The sequence below is a fragment of the Artemia franciscana genome, chromosome 1 (assembly GCF_032884065.1).
Source record: "Artemia franciscana chromosome 1, ASM3288406v1, whole genome shotgun sequence".
NCBI lineage: Eukaryota > Metazoa > Arthropoda > Branchiopoda > Anostraca > Artemiidae > Artemia > Artemia franciscana.
The window spans coordinates 11760439-11775793 of NC_088863.1; positions in this window are offsets into that span (position 1 = coordinate 11760439).

The following is a 15355-nucleotide window of genomic DNA, read 5'->3' on the forward strand; positions in this document are numbered from 1 at the left end:
CCTTATAAAAGTAGGAAAGGGGATCTTGCTTGTCCAAAAACCCCAATGCCAGGGTTTACTGTATCTATATGCTTACTAATGGCGAAGTAATAATAATCATAAAATGACTAAAATAATTCATTCTTTCAAATATATTGACCATCGGGTAAAGAATAGATCACTTTGAGAAGCCACTAAATTAAGAGCCACCCGACCAAATTGACGGCCAACTTACTGCTTCTGCGCCCAATGCTACACCTTCCCCAATGGGACTGAATTCACGACAGAAGAACTGCAGCCCGAAAACTGAAGAACAGCGAAGTGCCAGGAATATGCGGCCTGACACAAAAAATCCTAAAAAATGACCGTCCATCCATGATCATGTGGCTGCATATGCTGTTCAATATTGTGTAGCGCTCTGAAGTAATCCCATCAGACTGGAAGACTACTTGTGCCAGTCTACAAAAGAAAAGGAAGCAAAGCAGAATATAACAACTTTCATGGCATAGCTTTGTCAAGGGAGACGCTCTCTAGGCAGAACAATTTCAAAAATTGAACGCTGTTGATTGTTTGACAGAGCATAGAGATACTCCGGTCTTTTAAATTGCCATCCTTTTCGAAGCAGCTTGAGTATTGCTCGCTGTCGGGCCATCTACTTTGCAGGTCAAATCAAACACCCGTTTGACTCATCTTCGACCCAACTACATAAGGCTTTAAACATGTCAGAGGTAGACCACGCACAAGAAGGGTGGGTGTCATCTTGCGATTAGCTTACTATCGGCAACATCAACCCGATGAAGCTCCAACTCTTTAACTCAGAGTAATTCAAGTCAAAACAGTGCCCATGGATATGGCCTTGGGGGAGGGGTACGAGCCATGCAGACAGTATCTTTTGTACCCCAAACTCTATGCACGTACCTCCCTTTTTTACGGATCAGACACAAATTTTGAGGGAGGGTTCTAACCTCTTCCTGGATACGGCTGTGTATGCATATATGTTTACTTCGAAGCTTGCAAAATTCTATATAAAACTACAACAAAGAAAGTCTTTCAAATAATCCCATTTAGAAGTTCCTAGGCACTAAAGCTCACTATTTAATCAAAACTTCGAACACTCTTTAATATGTAGCCCATAATATCAAAAAGTAAAAAGCCCTGTTTTTCATTGAAGGTCGTTTTTCTCTCTTTTGCCGACAGTGTCTTTGCATATATTCTTACCTGTAGTACCAACTGCTTGATGTCTATGTTTTGCCAATGTAGAGTGGGCTATCTATTACAGAGAAACTAACGATCAACTTCTTTCAAGTACCTGAAGAATCTCCTACGACTCCTTCTGACAACGCTAGTGAACATGAGGTGTTTCGATTTAGTCCAACATTCCCCTTAATATTCTCTGAAAGGTTCACCTGAATGCTCTTTAGCCTTGTGGACACCGAAGGTCAAACATGCCAACCTTTCTCAATAGTAAATACTATCAAACAGTTCGTGGTAACGAACTTTGACCGGGTTCGTTTTAGCGACGAGGCTTAATAGCAACCGAAACTCTAAAAAACAGAATTTTAATGCCAGTAGATTTATCAAAAGAATTGGCTTGTTATGGATCCCAAATAAATAAGATTCATTAAGTTTATTGTTACCCATCAAAGGTTACGAGCCAGAGAAAATTTGCCTCATTTCGAAAAAGGAGAGAAACACCCCAAAAATTAAAGGAATTTCAATGAAAATTACTCCATCAGATTCAGCGTATCAGAGAACTCTACTTTAGAGGTTTCAAGCTCCTACCTAGAAAAATGTGTAATTTTATGTTTTTTGCCAGAAGAAAGATCATAGACGCGTGTTTATTCGTTTTTCTTTTTTTTCGCCAGGGCTGATCGCATCGACTCAATTGTCCAAGGATACCACGAGAGGGCTTCTTCGGATGGAAGATTATAATGCCCTTTTTAAGAAGCCATGACGATTTGAGGACAGCTAGGCCCCCTCCCACGCCCCTTTTTTCTCCAAAATCGTCTCATCAAAATTTTGAAACAGTCATTTCGTTAAGTATAGGTAAACAGCCTGATAACTCTGCATTTGGAGATGAAATGATCCCCTTCCTCACAGCCCCTAGGGGAAAGGTCTAAGTTATAAGATTTTCCCATTGTTTAAGTATAGTATTTGTTACTGGGAAAGATGCACATATTTTGGGCGGGAGGGGAAGTTGAATTTTATGTTGAGGGGGGAGAATCTTCCATGGGGAGGGAAGCTTCCGGGGGTGAGTTTTTCAAGGAAAAATCAGTCAGAATCGCTGGTTAAAATTATTTTTATTTGTCTCACTTTCTCTTTGACAACTCAATTTTACACGTGGAAATGTTAAGGGTAATTGTTCGGGATGAATTTTAACCGGGATAGAATTCCGCGAGGAAAGAGATTTTTCCGTGAAGATGGTGCAGGGTTTTCTGGCATTATTACATGTATAATGGTCACCCCCTCCTCAACACCTCGCTCTTTGCACTAAAGTTAAAATTTTCCCCCAATTCTTTATGAATGACTCTAGATTCACGAGGGCCGTTTATTTAGGATAATAAGAAGCTTTTCTAAAAGTACTAAAACAAACTTAAGCGTAAAGAGCGAGGTTTTGAGGAAGAGACGACCCCCCTTATATTCGTAATAATTTCTCTTCGTTTGAAATTTTACTATTTTTTACTATTTTACTTACTTTCAGTTTTAAAAACTTCTTTTCTTCATTTAATATGTAAAGAAGGAGTAAATTACATAACTTACGGACTTTATCCAGAGGGCTACGGATTGGGGGGGGGGGGGTGGCAACCAAAAGACATAGTTACTAGAATTCTAAACTATATTCAACAAAATAATAATCTCAAGATTTGATTGGATGCGTTTAGGGAATTGATTGGCTCGGGAAGGGATGGGATGATTGCTCTCTAACCTCTTCTGACTCTTAAAAAGGGTGCTTGAAAAAGGAACTAGAGCATCCAATTTCTAATCGAATGAGCCCCCTACAAGATCAATTTGACCAATAGCTCCACAGAAGCCCTCCAATATGTAAGCAATGAGCAGCTTGCATAAGTTACAGTCCTTTCCTCAGAGACTGGGTGGATTTGTCAACCCCTGAATAGTAGTTATTTGAAACATCTAAACTTTTATCGGATGCATTTTGGGAAAAAAGGGCGTGAGGGAGAAGGGCTAATTACCCTCCAATCCCTTTTGACTCTTAAAAAGAGCACTAAAACTTTGATTTCATATTGAAAGAGTCCCCTTCAAATTTTACGTGATCATCTATTCCATAATAATATTGTATGTTAACAATGGGCAACTGGCATAACTTGCAGCGTGAGCCCCGAGTGTTGGCGGAGATTTACCGAACTTAGAACCAAATCTATTTGACCTTTAAACCATTTTTAACGAAATTGCTATCTCAAAATTTTGTTTGATGAGGGGAGGTTATTAAACCTGGAACCAGCGTTTTGACTGTGGTAATATTTTATATAAAAAGAACATCTCAAAATTTAATAAGAACCAGCTGTGGGAAAAGGGAGACAAGGAGAGCAGGCTGGTTGCTCTCTGATCCTTTTGTTAACAATGAGCAACTGACATAACTTGCAGCGTGAGCCCCGAGTGTTGGCGGAGATTTACCGAACTTAGAACCAAATCTATTTGACCTTTGAACCATTTTTAACAAAATTGCTATCTCAAAATTTTGTTTCGAAGTATCTGGGGGAAAAGAACGATAGAGGGGTGGGGAGAGAAGAATGGTTGCCCTCCGATCACATTTGACTCTTAAAAAGGAAATTACAACTTACGATTTCCAATTCAGCTAACTTCTATGTCGAACATACAGGAAAGAGCCCTCGAAGGACAATATGTGCACTCAAGATATGTTTCGCATCTTATGCAAAAAGAAAGGCCATACATGCTACAACATGTCCGGCTAATAAAGCGACAATCAATACGAATTCCCTACCAAAATGAATCTAGAACCCGCCGGTGCTAAGCATGCAGTTGCAATGTGAAATTTAAATAGAAAATCTCCTTAACTGTTCTGTTTTTATCAAGGACCTTCTTTCAAGATATGATATTGTGTGTTTGCAGGAACATTTTGCAACCTCTCTCAGTCTTACCTTATTGAACCTGTCACCAAACTATCAGGTTTTTACGATCGCAGCCAAACGCTCTCACACTCATGGCCAGCCATCTGGCAGCCTTGCGACTTACGTTTGATCCTCTCTATTTACTTCTGTGTTTGACTCGGGATTAGACTTTCTCGCTGTCAAAATCCAAGATATGGTTATTGTGAACGTGTACCTCCCTGCGGACTATCGTGATGATCGATCAGATAGACTGTTTGCAATAAGCATTGTAAGGCTATCAGTGTATTGATAAAATAAAAAAGTATTGACTATCGTGTCTGATAACAGGTGACTTTAACTGTGATCTGGATAACATGAGCGGCAACAACTGTTCAAGTTCTAATCGTGCTAATATGTTACTCGCTATGCTAGGTGATGAGTTTATACTCACGTCTAAGAATAAGAATTTTTTATATATTCATAATTCGGGAAGTGTGTCAAACCTAGATCATGTTATGCACACTCGATCAGTTACATCGAGTGAGCTTCTTGTTTCTGATTCAAACTTTACGTCACACCATTTCCGTTTTTTTTTTCAATATTGATTTAAATTTTAGTGTTTTGCCTCCTCCTGGAAGGCTCCAGAAGTGTCCTTATTTTGTTTGTGATTGGAAATGTGCGTCTTTGAGTTAATTTCAGTCGACTAGTGATGTACTAGTTTCAAATATCCGTGTTCCTTTTGATCTGCTGATAGTTAGTTTAACGAAATATCCGATGGAATCACGGATTTGGTTGAATATTTATTTTAGTGAGCTTGTGCACGAATTACGTCTCGCTGAACAGTCAGCAGTACCGTCTAGACAGGTCTGGCCTGGTACCGAAGTACCAGGCTGGTCTGCAAATATTAATCTGCAGAACGTGTGTAACTCGGCAAAATTTTGGCTTTCGGTTTGGCGTGAGGCTGGCTGTCCACGAGACGGTTGGGTGAATAAGGTTCGAATTCATAGTAAACGTAATTTCACGAAAGAATCACACTACACAGTAGTGCAATTATTCGTTCTTCATCTCAGGCTGTCCTTACCCACCCGAATAAACTTTGGTCTTCATTGTTTAAAGAAAGGTCTCATGTAACAATGACCTCAGTATCTCGAGATAATTGGGTTCAGTATTACAGATGAATTTTCGGATCCTGATATCCGGCTACAAAAAAGTTTCGGTGTGAAACTGGAGGATTTCTTCTCACGTAAGCGAGAAAAAACAGTCCGGGTATTATAATTACGAGGTGTTTTGTCCGTACTGCTATTAGAAAACTAAAAAAAAAGGAATCTTGTGGTTGTGATAGTATATCAATTCTTCACCTGCTGTTTTGTAGCGAGATGTTCCTTGAGCACCTTGCCCTTCTTTTTCAAATGATTTTTAACCTGGGTATTGTGCCTGATTCTTTTTCAATAGGAATACTAACACCTGTGCCTAAAAAGGGATAGCCACCTTGCCAGTGCTCGTCATTCCGACCTATAACTGTGGCTATAGTTTTTTGTAAGTTATTTGAGGCACTTATTGTTGACGAACTGCGGTCAAAATGCACAGTTTCAGACCATCAATTCGGTTTTCAGCCTAGTCTAGGCTGTGGCCATGCTTTTTCTGTTCTCGTTTCGGCCTTGATAGATACTGAGAAAAGCTATGAGAGCATAGCTCTCGCTGCGCATGATGTTAGACGGGCCTTCGATTCACTAGTTCATGAGCAGATTTTTTTAGACATGGGCCTAGCAGGTGTTGACCCATGTATGTTAAACCCTTTATATGTTATGTATCAAAATTTTAAAGCTGAGTTTGAGCTACCGACAACACTAAACTTGACAAATAACCGGGTGCTTCCTGTTAAAAAAGGTGTAAGGCAGGGTGCATTGACATCACCTACCGCATTTAATAAGAGCAACGTCAAACCTTAATCTAAGTCAAATATGACATACATTCTGAGAGGAATTGATCCATCACTAATAAATTATGCAGACGATGTACTTAATCTGAGCCGTCTCCTTCGCGGTTTGGAGAATTTTATTCAGTTCCAAATAGAATGTGGAAAAAAAGGCCTTCAGTTTAATGAGAAGAAATCAGAAGTGATGTTATTTAATGCTAAGCAAGGGTCTGCCTTTTTTCCTTTTTCATTCAGGCACTGTTTATTTATTTTATGTTCCTTCAGAAAGACACAACAGTGCCCATACTTCGAGGGGCCTGACCAGGTAGGGAAGGAATCACTTTTCCCCAAAATTAGCTTTTGAGGATGTTTCTTGGGGGGGGGGGGTCTTCCTCTTAGCCATGGGAATGATTGAATTCATCACATAACCAGGTCCTTATCTAGACAGATTAAAAAAAAAAAAAAACCTGAAGTTCGATTTGGCTACACTATCCAACACGGCCTAATAAATTCTTCAGTTCATTAGTCAATTAATTTGCCTACAAATTAGTCAATGAAACTTAGAAATCTTGTAACCAAATTCGAAAAAAATTATTATATGCGAGGTAGTATCAGAGTGGTCTGAATTTGCGCTTTTTTGAAGCGTTTGCGCACTATTTCTTTTTTTTTTAATAGGAATTTTTTTTTGGAGGGAGGATCATTCAGTTGGCGCATTTTTACCGAAAAAAATGGAGGTTTCGGCGCATTTTCACTTTTACAATGGCGTAACTTAAAATCAAACATCTGGCAACAATGGACTATATACACAACAACAATTTATGACCTTAACGTTGGAAATCTCTAGTACTAGATTTCAAAAGGATAAATTAAGAGAGAGTATGTCTATCAACCATTTATTTCAGCTATAATTTCAAAATTTGATACACAAATTTAAAGAACATACAGGAACTAAATAAGAGGCACAAGAAACAATTAGCACAGCGATTTAAATCAGTATCTACACATACAGAAAAATCAGCATAAAGCTCACCTATTACAAATTATAAAATACTGGCTATTTTAGTTATTACAGGCAACTAGTATCATTGAAACTTGGAAATTTATATATATATGTATATATATATATATATATATATATATATATATATATATATATATATATATATATATATATATATATATATATATATATATATATATAATAACACACTTACAATAAACATTCTCGGTCAAAAATCCTTTTTTTTTTTTTTTAAATAGCCTATAGATCATAATAAGCACATATCGGTCAACTAGCTAGGAAACTTTCATTTGAAAAATCAATAGAAAAAAAATAGTTGAAAAGAACCAACAAATATCTTGACTTAAATGTTAGATTAAACATAGAATCAAGTTCACAAGAAAACCGTCAGATAAAAAAAAAAACCATTCAACTTCTTAGTGGTTTTCAACTTAGACCAATAAGGATCATGAAAAATTAAATATCATGGCTTTAAATTAGTAAAAAAATGTAAATAAAGAAAAAAACAACAGAAAATCAATAATACAATTAAAAAAGTTTTTGTTTGACGAAAGTTTTTTTTTATGCTTCTGAGGAAACTCCCCACGCTAAATTAAAATACAATAATAACTTTTAACTGAACAGTCTTTGCACATAATTTTCAAATTCCGCAGTTTCGAAATTTTGCATTATTAAGGACGGTTTTACCAATTCAGCTTTGTGCATTAAAATACACTCAACTTTTATAGCACCAATAATCTTTGTACGATGATTACGCGAGTTTTACCGTTGAAATTTGCATACTTAATGTTATTAATTTAAAATCATATACACAGAGGAATTATTACAGAAATTTGTGGGAGAAGAGAAAATTATAATTTCATTTTAGTGTTCAACTAAAATCATAAATAGCAAACAAAAATCATTACTTTAGTGTAATTATGGTAATTATTTCTCCAATTTTAGGTGAGTAGTTAAAGTTACGTCCGAAATTTTATACATATATATATATATATATATATATATATATATATATATATATATATATATATATATATATATATATATATATAGGCTATCAAAAAAAAAAAAGATATTAAAAAAAAAGATTATATTTTGAATTAAAGGAACGCAATAAAACATTCCTAACATTAAAATACAAATGAAAAATTCCAAATATACGAATTTTGCCGAAAAAATCAAAACAAGGACGATGAAAAAAAATTACTGTTGCTTTTAAAATTTAGCGTGGAAGGTTTGGATTAGTGACATTAATTCAAGAGCTATTAAATGAAATACAATTTTGTTCCCGAAGTGCAATAAACAGGAAATATTTAGAACAATTATAGTGTCATAGCAGAAACGGATAGCTTCGAAAATAACTTCATGGCAGACAACTGCTACTTCTTACAATGTTCATTGCTTCTTTTGAAGTTATTTTTTATTTCTTATTTTAAAACATACCAAAAAATGAAGAAACTTTATTAAGGAACTTACAATAATGAACATGAATAAATGTTTGACCTAAATGAAACATTACCAAAAATAAACAAAGAAGAACAAAGCAATCTTGACATGCAAAATACTGGAATAACGTTTTCCATATTTATTAATATGAAAGTAAATTCTTCAAGAATGTGGGGGATATAAAAAGAATCAGTATTTAAAATTGGATAAACAAATTATTGATTGCGTAAGAATATATCAATAAATAAATTATTAATTGGGCGAGGAAAATTTTTAAATCTTCTAAAAAATTGTAAGTAGTACCCAAGGCAATATTCTTTTTTTTTTGAAAAACTTTGAGCATACCAAACTATTATAGCATTATAAGAAATTACAAAAACTTTCTCCTAATCTTTCCAAGTATAATAATGGTTAATTTTCCCAGTGCCTTGCAGCCCAATACATTTCCGAAACGTATTATCTCAACTTGCTAAATTTGTTTTAGATTAAAATGAGTTTGGATCATGATCATTTTATGTCTTTTTACTTTTTTTTTATTATTTTAAAAAAAATTATAAATTCCAGTTTTTGAGGCTTCAAGTCTTAGGCCTTAAATATGTAATTGTAATTTTAATTATGAGCCATGTAAATTTTTTGCTCATTTTGCTAGATTCTATTATCAGACAGACACCCTGCTTTGCAGTGTGGAGTATAAAAAGTTGAGTTATCCTACTACACATCTTGGAAACGTGAATTTTTCTTCTGTTTTCTTATTGTTTTTTTTTTTGTATAGTGTTTGTGTTACTTTTCCCTTTTTGCATGTTTTGTTTATTTTAGGTTAGTTTATTTGTTCTTTTCCTTTTTTTTCTGTTGGCAAAGGCTTCCAGAGATGAAGCTGAGATATTTGGACTTTTAATATTATCAGTGACAAAAAAAAAGTTTTTTTTTGTTATTTTCTGACTGTCTTATTAGAAAATTAATACCCGTTTTATATTTTATTTTGTTTTAATTTTTCCCAAGGTAATACACTAATTAAATTGAGGATGGACGAATATGCTAAGCAAGCCATTTTATTCCAATTATCCAAAGAAAATTATTCGCGTCAGTTCATTGAACTGTTTGATTATGCTGACATGAAGATGAATAGTGTCAGAAACTCTCAAACTTATCACAATTAGATGAAGCGACTCGTTTGTCAATTCTATACCGTTACCACCAATTCCCAAATGAAGTAAGAAAATTTATCAAGAGTGAATGTCTACGGGCCATAAGAGACCCATCTTTTCCTATAAGAGCATACGTGGAAATACTTATGACAACAATAGCATCAAAATCCATATTGGTCGGGCCAACAAATTCAACGATTTGTGCAACATACCACACTAGTCCCTACATTTTTCAGACATGGTATCGATTTGGATTTAATTTGAAAATTGATGCAATGGATCTCATGATAGCTAAATTTGGTGCAATAGATCTTATGGTAGCTATGGAATAACTAAAGACAATAAACAAGCATTAACCTTCACACAAATTCCTACATAAAATTCAACGATTTGCACAAAATACCCCATTAGTCCCTAAATTTTTCATACAGTCCTTTGATTTTGAAGTAAAAGTAATCAAAGTTATCCCTCTTACCTTCAGCAATATAACGTCTAATTCTGAATATCTCATCCCCTTTATGAGCACCGGTATAAGTCGGGGCAAAAATGGTCCCAAAACATCTCGACACACTTGTTGTTCAGCCAAATTTAGCCAGAATTCACAAGCTTCTAATGCAACTTCGAGGAGCATCACAAATGCTCGACATACATTTTTTCGAATATCCGGGTCATTGTCCACTGCCAGAAGAATAAGTCCCTGAAAAACGAAAAATTAAAAAGAATTATATCTCTATTAAAAAAAATTATTTTAGATTGCCTATAATTACCATTAGATTACCGTTAGATTGCCTGGTAGATTTCAAAAACAAGAAGAACAAAAGGGAATTTTTTCCGTAAGACGATGGAAATCTATTTTGAATGAATATTTCGGCCCTAAGTCCAAGGGCCGTCCTCAGCAAAACTTATTCAAATAAGCAAATATTCATTCAAATTAGATTTCCACTGTCTTACGAAAAGAATTCCCTATAGTTCTTCCTGTTATGGATGTTGGTGATGGAAAGGCAGTGTAGTCTTTGTCACTATTTGCGTCTGATAGATTACCGTTAGATCGAATCAAATGAAAATCGATTTTAGCTTTGTAAATTTTCGTTGTCTCTTCCACCTTGGACGAAACGAAATAGAAATCTAGAAAAACGAGTATAATATTTCAAATAAGACAGTCGAAAACAACAAAAAAGTTTTTTCCCTAGTAATAATAAAAGTCCAAATATGTGGGCTTAACGTCCGGAAGCCTTTACCAACCGAAAAAAAAAACTAAACTAGATTGAACAATACAATTACAAATAAAAAACAAAACACAAACGACAAAAACTCACACCTTAACGATGTCCATTATGAAAATATTCACCATGCAATAGCACAAATACAAACATAAGTACGTCAAATATATAAATTTCATTAAACCGGATCAATTATTTTAGATGGTGTATTTTTTTTTCTTCTGCCTTAAAAGAAAACGAAAAAAAACGGATATAATATTTCAAATAAACAGTGGAAAATAACAAACAAAAACTATCTTCACTAATAATAATAAAAGTCCGTATATTTTGGATTTACGTCCGGATGGCTTTACCGACAGAAAAAAAAATTAACCTAAATTAAACAAAACATATAACGAAAAGGAGAAACAGAACAACCCACAATCGAAAAAAACACACCTTCATACAAAGCAAACATAAGTAGGGCATACACCACTTAATCTCATTAAAAAGAATCCGGATCAATTAGTTTGGATTTTGAAAATTATTTTTGTTTCTTCTGCCTAGGTCGAAATCAGGATGAAAATGTAGAAAATGGGGCATAACATTTCAAATAAGACAGTGGAAAATAAAAAAATGAAACCCTTAATTTACTAATAATAGTAAAAGTCCAAAAATATTTCAGCTTCATGTCCATCAGAAAAGGCCTTTATCAACGATAAAAAAGAAGCCACCCTATTATTTAAGAATTGAACTGATTAATATGCATGGAAACCTGGGCTATGGATTCGGAGTCGTGGAGTTGAAATTTAGTCAGTTTTTGCTGAATGGGGTTGGTATATATTGAAAATGTCTGGAATCAGAGTCGGTTATAACTTATAACCGAATCCAGAGCCTGGATGAAAACTATCTAAATATAGATAGATAGATAAGTGTATTTTAAAGCCAAATATACAGCCATGAACACAGTACCATAACATAAACAAAAGACATGAACAAAAGGAAGTCATAGTTTAAAGGAAAATTACAGGAAAGAAGAAGAAAATGAAAAAAAAAATGAGGAACAAAATAAAAAAGTGAAGCTAAAATTTAACCTACTTCACAGACATTATAATCAGTTGAGTCCAGTAAATTACTTAAAGTTGGTAACAATTCTGGCCAGCATGAGAGTTCGCCTCTTGATGCTATTGTTGTTATAAGTATATCTACGTATGCTCTTATAGGTAAAGATGGGTCTCTTATGGCCCACAGACATTCACTCTTTATAAATTGTCTTACTTCACTAGGGAATTGGTGGTAACGCTATAGAATTGACAAACGAGTCGGTTCATCTACAAAAGACACGTGTTAAAATGCTCGGTTATAATTCTAACAACAAAACAGTAAACAATAACAAGAGCTAAGAGCTCATATGGCACTTGTGACGAGGCGAGAAGAGCTAAGAGCCAAGAGATCATATGGTATGAGCTCTAACAAAATCCTATGAATCAATAGATTGATTTAAAAAGGAAAATAAGAGGCTTAATGCCGGTCAAGATTTAAAATAAGAGCTCTGAGTCACAAAGTCCTTCTAAATATCAAAATTCATTAAGATCCGATCACCCACTCGTAAGTTATAAATACCTAATTTTTTCTAATTTTTCCTCTCCCTTTTGCCCCGCAGATGGTCGAATCTGGGAAAACGACTTTATCAAGTCAAATTGTGCAGCTCCCTGACACGCCTACCAATTTTCATCGCCCTAGCACGTCCAGAAGCACCGAACTCGCCAAATCACTGAACCCCTCCCCCCAACTCCCCCAAAGAGAGCGAATCCAGTACGATTCTGCCAATCACGTATCAAGGACATTTGTTTATTCTATCCACCAAGCTTCATCCCGATTCCTCCACTCCAAGTGTTTTTCCAAGATTTCCCCCTCCAACTCCCCCCAATGTCAAAAGATCTGGTCGGGATTTGAAATAAGAGCTCTGAGACATGAATTCCTTTTAAAAATCAAATTTCATTACGATCCGATCATCTATTCGTAAGATAAAAATACCCCAATTTTCATGTTTTCCAAGAATTTCGGTTTCCCCCTCCAACTCCCTCGAATGTCACAGGATCTGGTCGGAATTTGAAATTAGAACTTGAAAGCACAAGATCCTTCTAAATATCAAATTTCATTAAGATCTGGTCACTCTTTCGTAAGTTACAAAAACCTCAATTTTCAAAATTACCCCCCCCCCTCAATTCCACCAAAGAGAGCAGATCCGGTCCAGTTATGTCAGTCACGTATCTTAGACAGGTTTCTATTCTGTTTCTGTTCGGAGACCAAGCAGGCAAAGCAAGACAATGCAAGGCAACAGGACAACAAAAGAAAAAAAAAATTAGAATTCCAAGTACTGACCTTTCTTTATTATAGCTTTCTTAGGCGAAATTGGTTGAGTGGAAACAATTTTCAAATCCGCTTAGTTGCTAAGAAAAAAAAAAATCAGAAGCGCGAAGTCTTTTCCTGAAAAAGCCTCATTGAAATCATGGCTCAAATAAGATTTTTTTTGAAAAATTATTATTTTCTTTTTTTCTGTGCATAGCTTCGTTTTTTTTCCGTGTCCTTATTCTCCCGTATTGTCAAATAGAGACGGTTCAGAAACTTATATATCTGTGCGATATTTTTACATATTATTTCTCCTTATTTGAGTTCCAGCAATTTCAATTTAAGAAACTCATTTATCGACAGCATGAGAAAATATTAGAAAACGTGGTAGTTTGCAGCCAGTTGAAAAGCAGAATAAATTTCAAAAGCAAAGGCAATTTTCACATTCAGCCGTGTCTTTAATAAAGTTTTTCAGGCAAAGCTGGTGTACTTTTTTAATTTTTCAGGGCAACTACAATGAAAAGGCCTTAACTAATTATGGTGTTTGAAATGGAAAAAGGAAAAATTATGAACTTGTATAAAGCTAATAGATTGGTATTATGTGAAATTTTTTTAGGTAATTGGGGGACCACTGTTAGTTGATTTGAATTTTGAATGAGGGTATATTTGTTTCACGTCTACTGGACTGCCCTTCTAAAGAGCCTTTTGTCAGGCACTTGACAAGATCAGAAGAGTATTATATTGTAATGTATACTGTAAATACTTAGTTCAGTAAAGCACTAGGTATCAGTCAAGGGCCCTGTTTCTATATCAAGCATCGTTAAGATTAAAAAAGAAAGTGGAACGAAACTTGAATTGGCTCTCACTACGTTTGTTACTAAAGAGAACCCGTCCATCAGCAATATGGACACCCCGCCAGAGATATTAAAACAACATGCACGATTCGTAAGGTGTTCAACTTATGGCGTGCTGACACATTCCCTCCCCCCACGGCAAAATAAAGTTTAACATTTTATTTTGCACTGATTTTATTTTCTTTGGCCAAATTGAATGAAAATTTGGCCAAAAATGGCCAAATTGAATGGAACTACAATTAGTGTTACAAGGATTGTAGACAGGCAGATACACAGAAGAAATGTCTCAGCCGAAAGCACAGAACAATTTTAAAGAATTAACTTATTCATCTTCTGGATTGAAAGTATAAAACTTTATAGAAGAACGTCTCTTAAAGCACAAGAATATTTTAAAAGGGTTTCACTGTTTGCTTCACACTTATCCACAGAATAGTGAAGAAAGTAAAGAGATGAAAGAGCCATTTTTGAAGTTGATCGAAATTTATGAAGAAGATGTAGAAAACAACACCTTAAACGTTTGATGGCGGAAAGAAAAATTTGGCAAAAATTTCTCTAACGGAACAAGGCACACCATGTCAATGCAACTGATTTTCTAAATATTTGTGGCAAAGCAATCTCTCCGAACATCCATATCTTACTTAATATTTTAATCACTACACCTGTATCGACCAGCACAACAGAGCGCTCCTTTTACACTTCGGAGAATCAAGACATACCTAAGAAACGTGACGTAAAGTAGGCTAAATGGCTTTGCCAATCTCGATGTCCACAGGGAAATTCTAGTTGACACAGACAGTGTATATATCCATACTGACGAAGACTCAATTTTGTTTTGTAAGACAGCTAATTTAGGAAGATTGTGTCAGAATAAAACGTAAAATCGTATTTAATCTGCTGGGTTTTATCAATCATTCTTATAGCCCCTACTCGAAACTAGCATCCAAAGAGCTAAAATAAACTTTAAGTAATGCCTTAAATTACCGGTTTTTCTGAGGATTTTTGAAGTTTTTTGTTGATTAGCCCGCACTAGACATCACCACCCTCACTTACGGCAACTTACGTTCATTCTAAGCTTGCTTTCATTCACTCTTTTCATTTTTCTTCATTTTAAGTTTCCTTCTCTTATGGATTTCTGCTTGATTTATCAAAATTATTTTGCTCAAACTAAGAGTTTATGCAAAATCTTTTTGATTTTACTGTTTGGTTCTTGTTTGGTTTGAACTTTTTGCTTTTTATGCAAAACTTCCTGTTTTCAATAATATAATTCAAAAGAGGCCATTAACCATTTTTATTTAAAAGACAGGTAATAATCTTGTCAACAGAAAAAAAAAATCGGCTTATGTAATTTAAAATGCATTATTGTGCAAATATTAAATA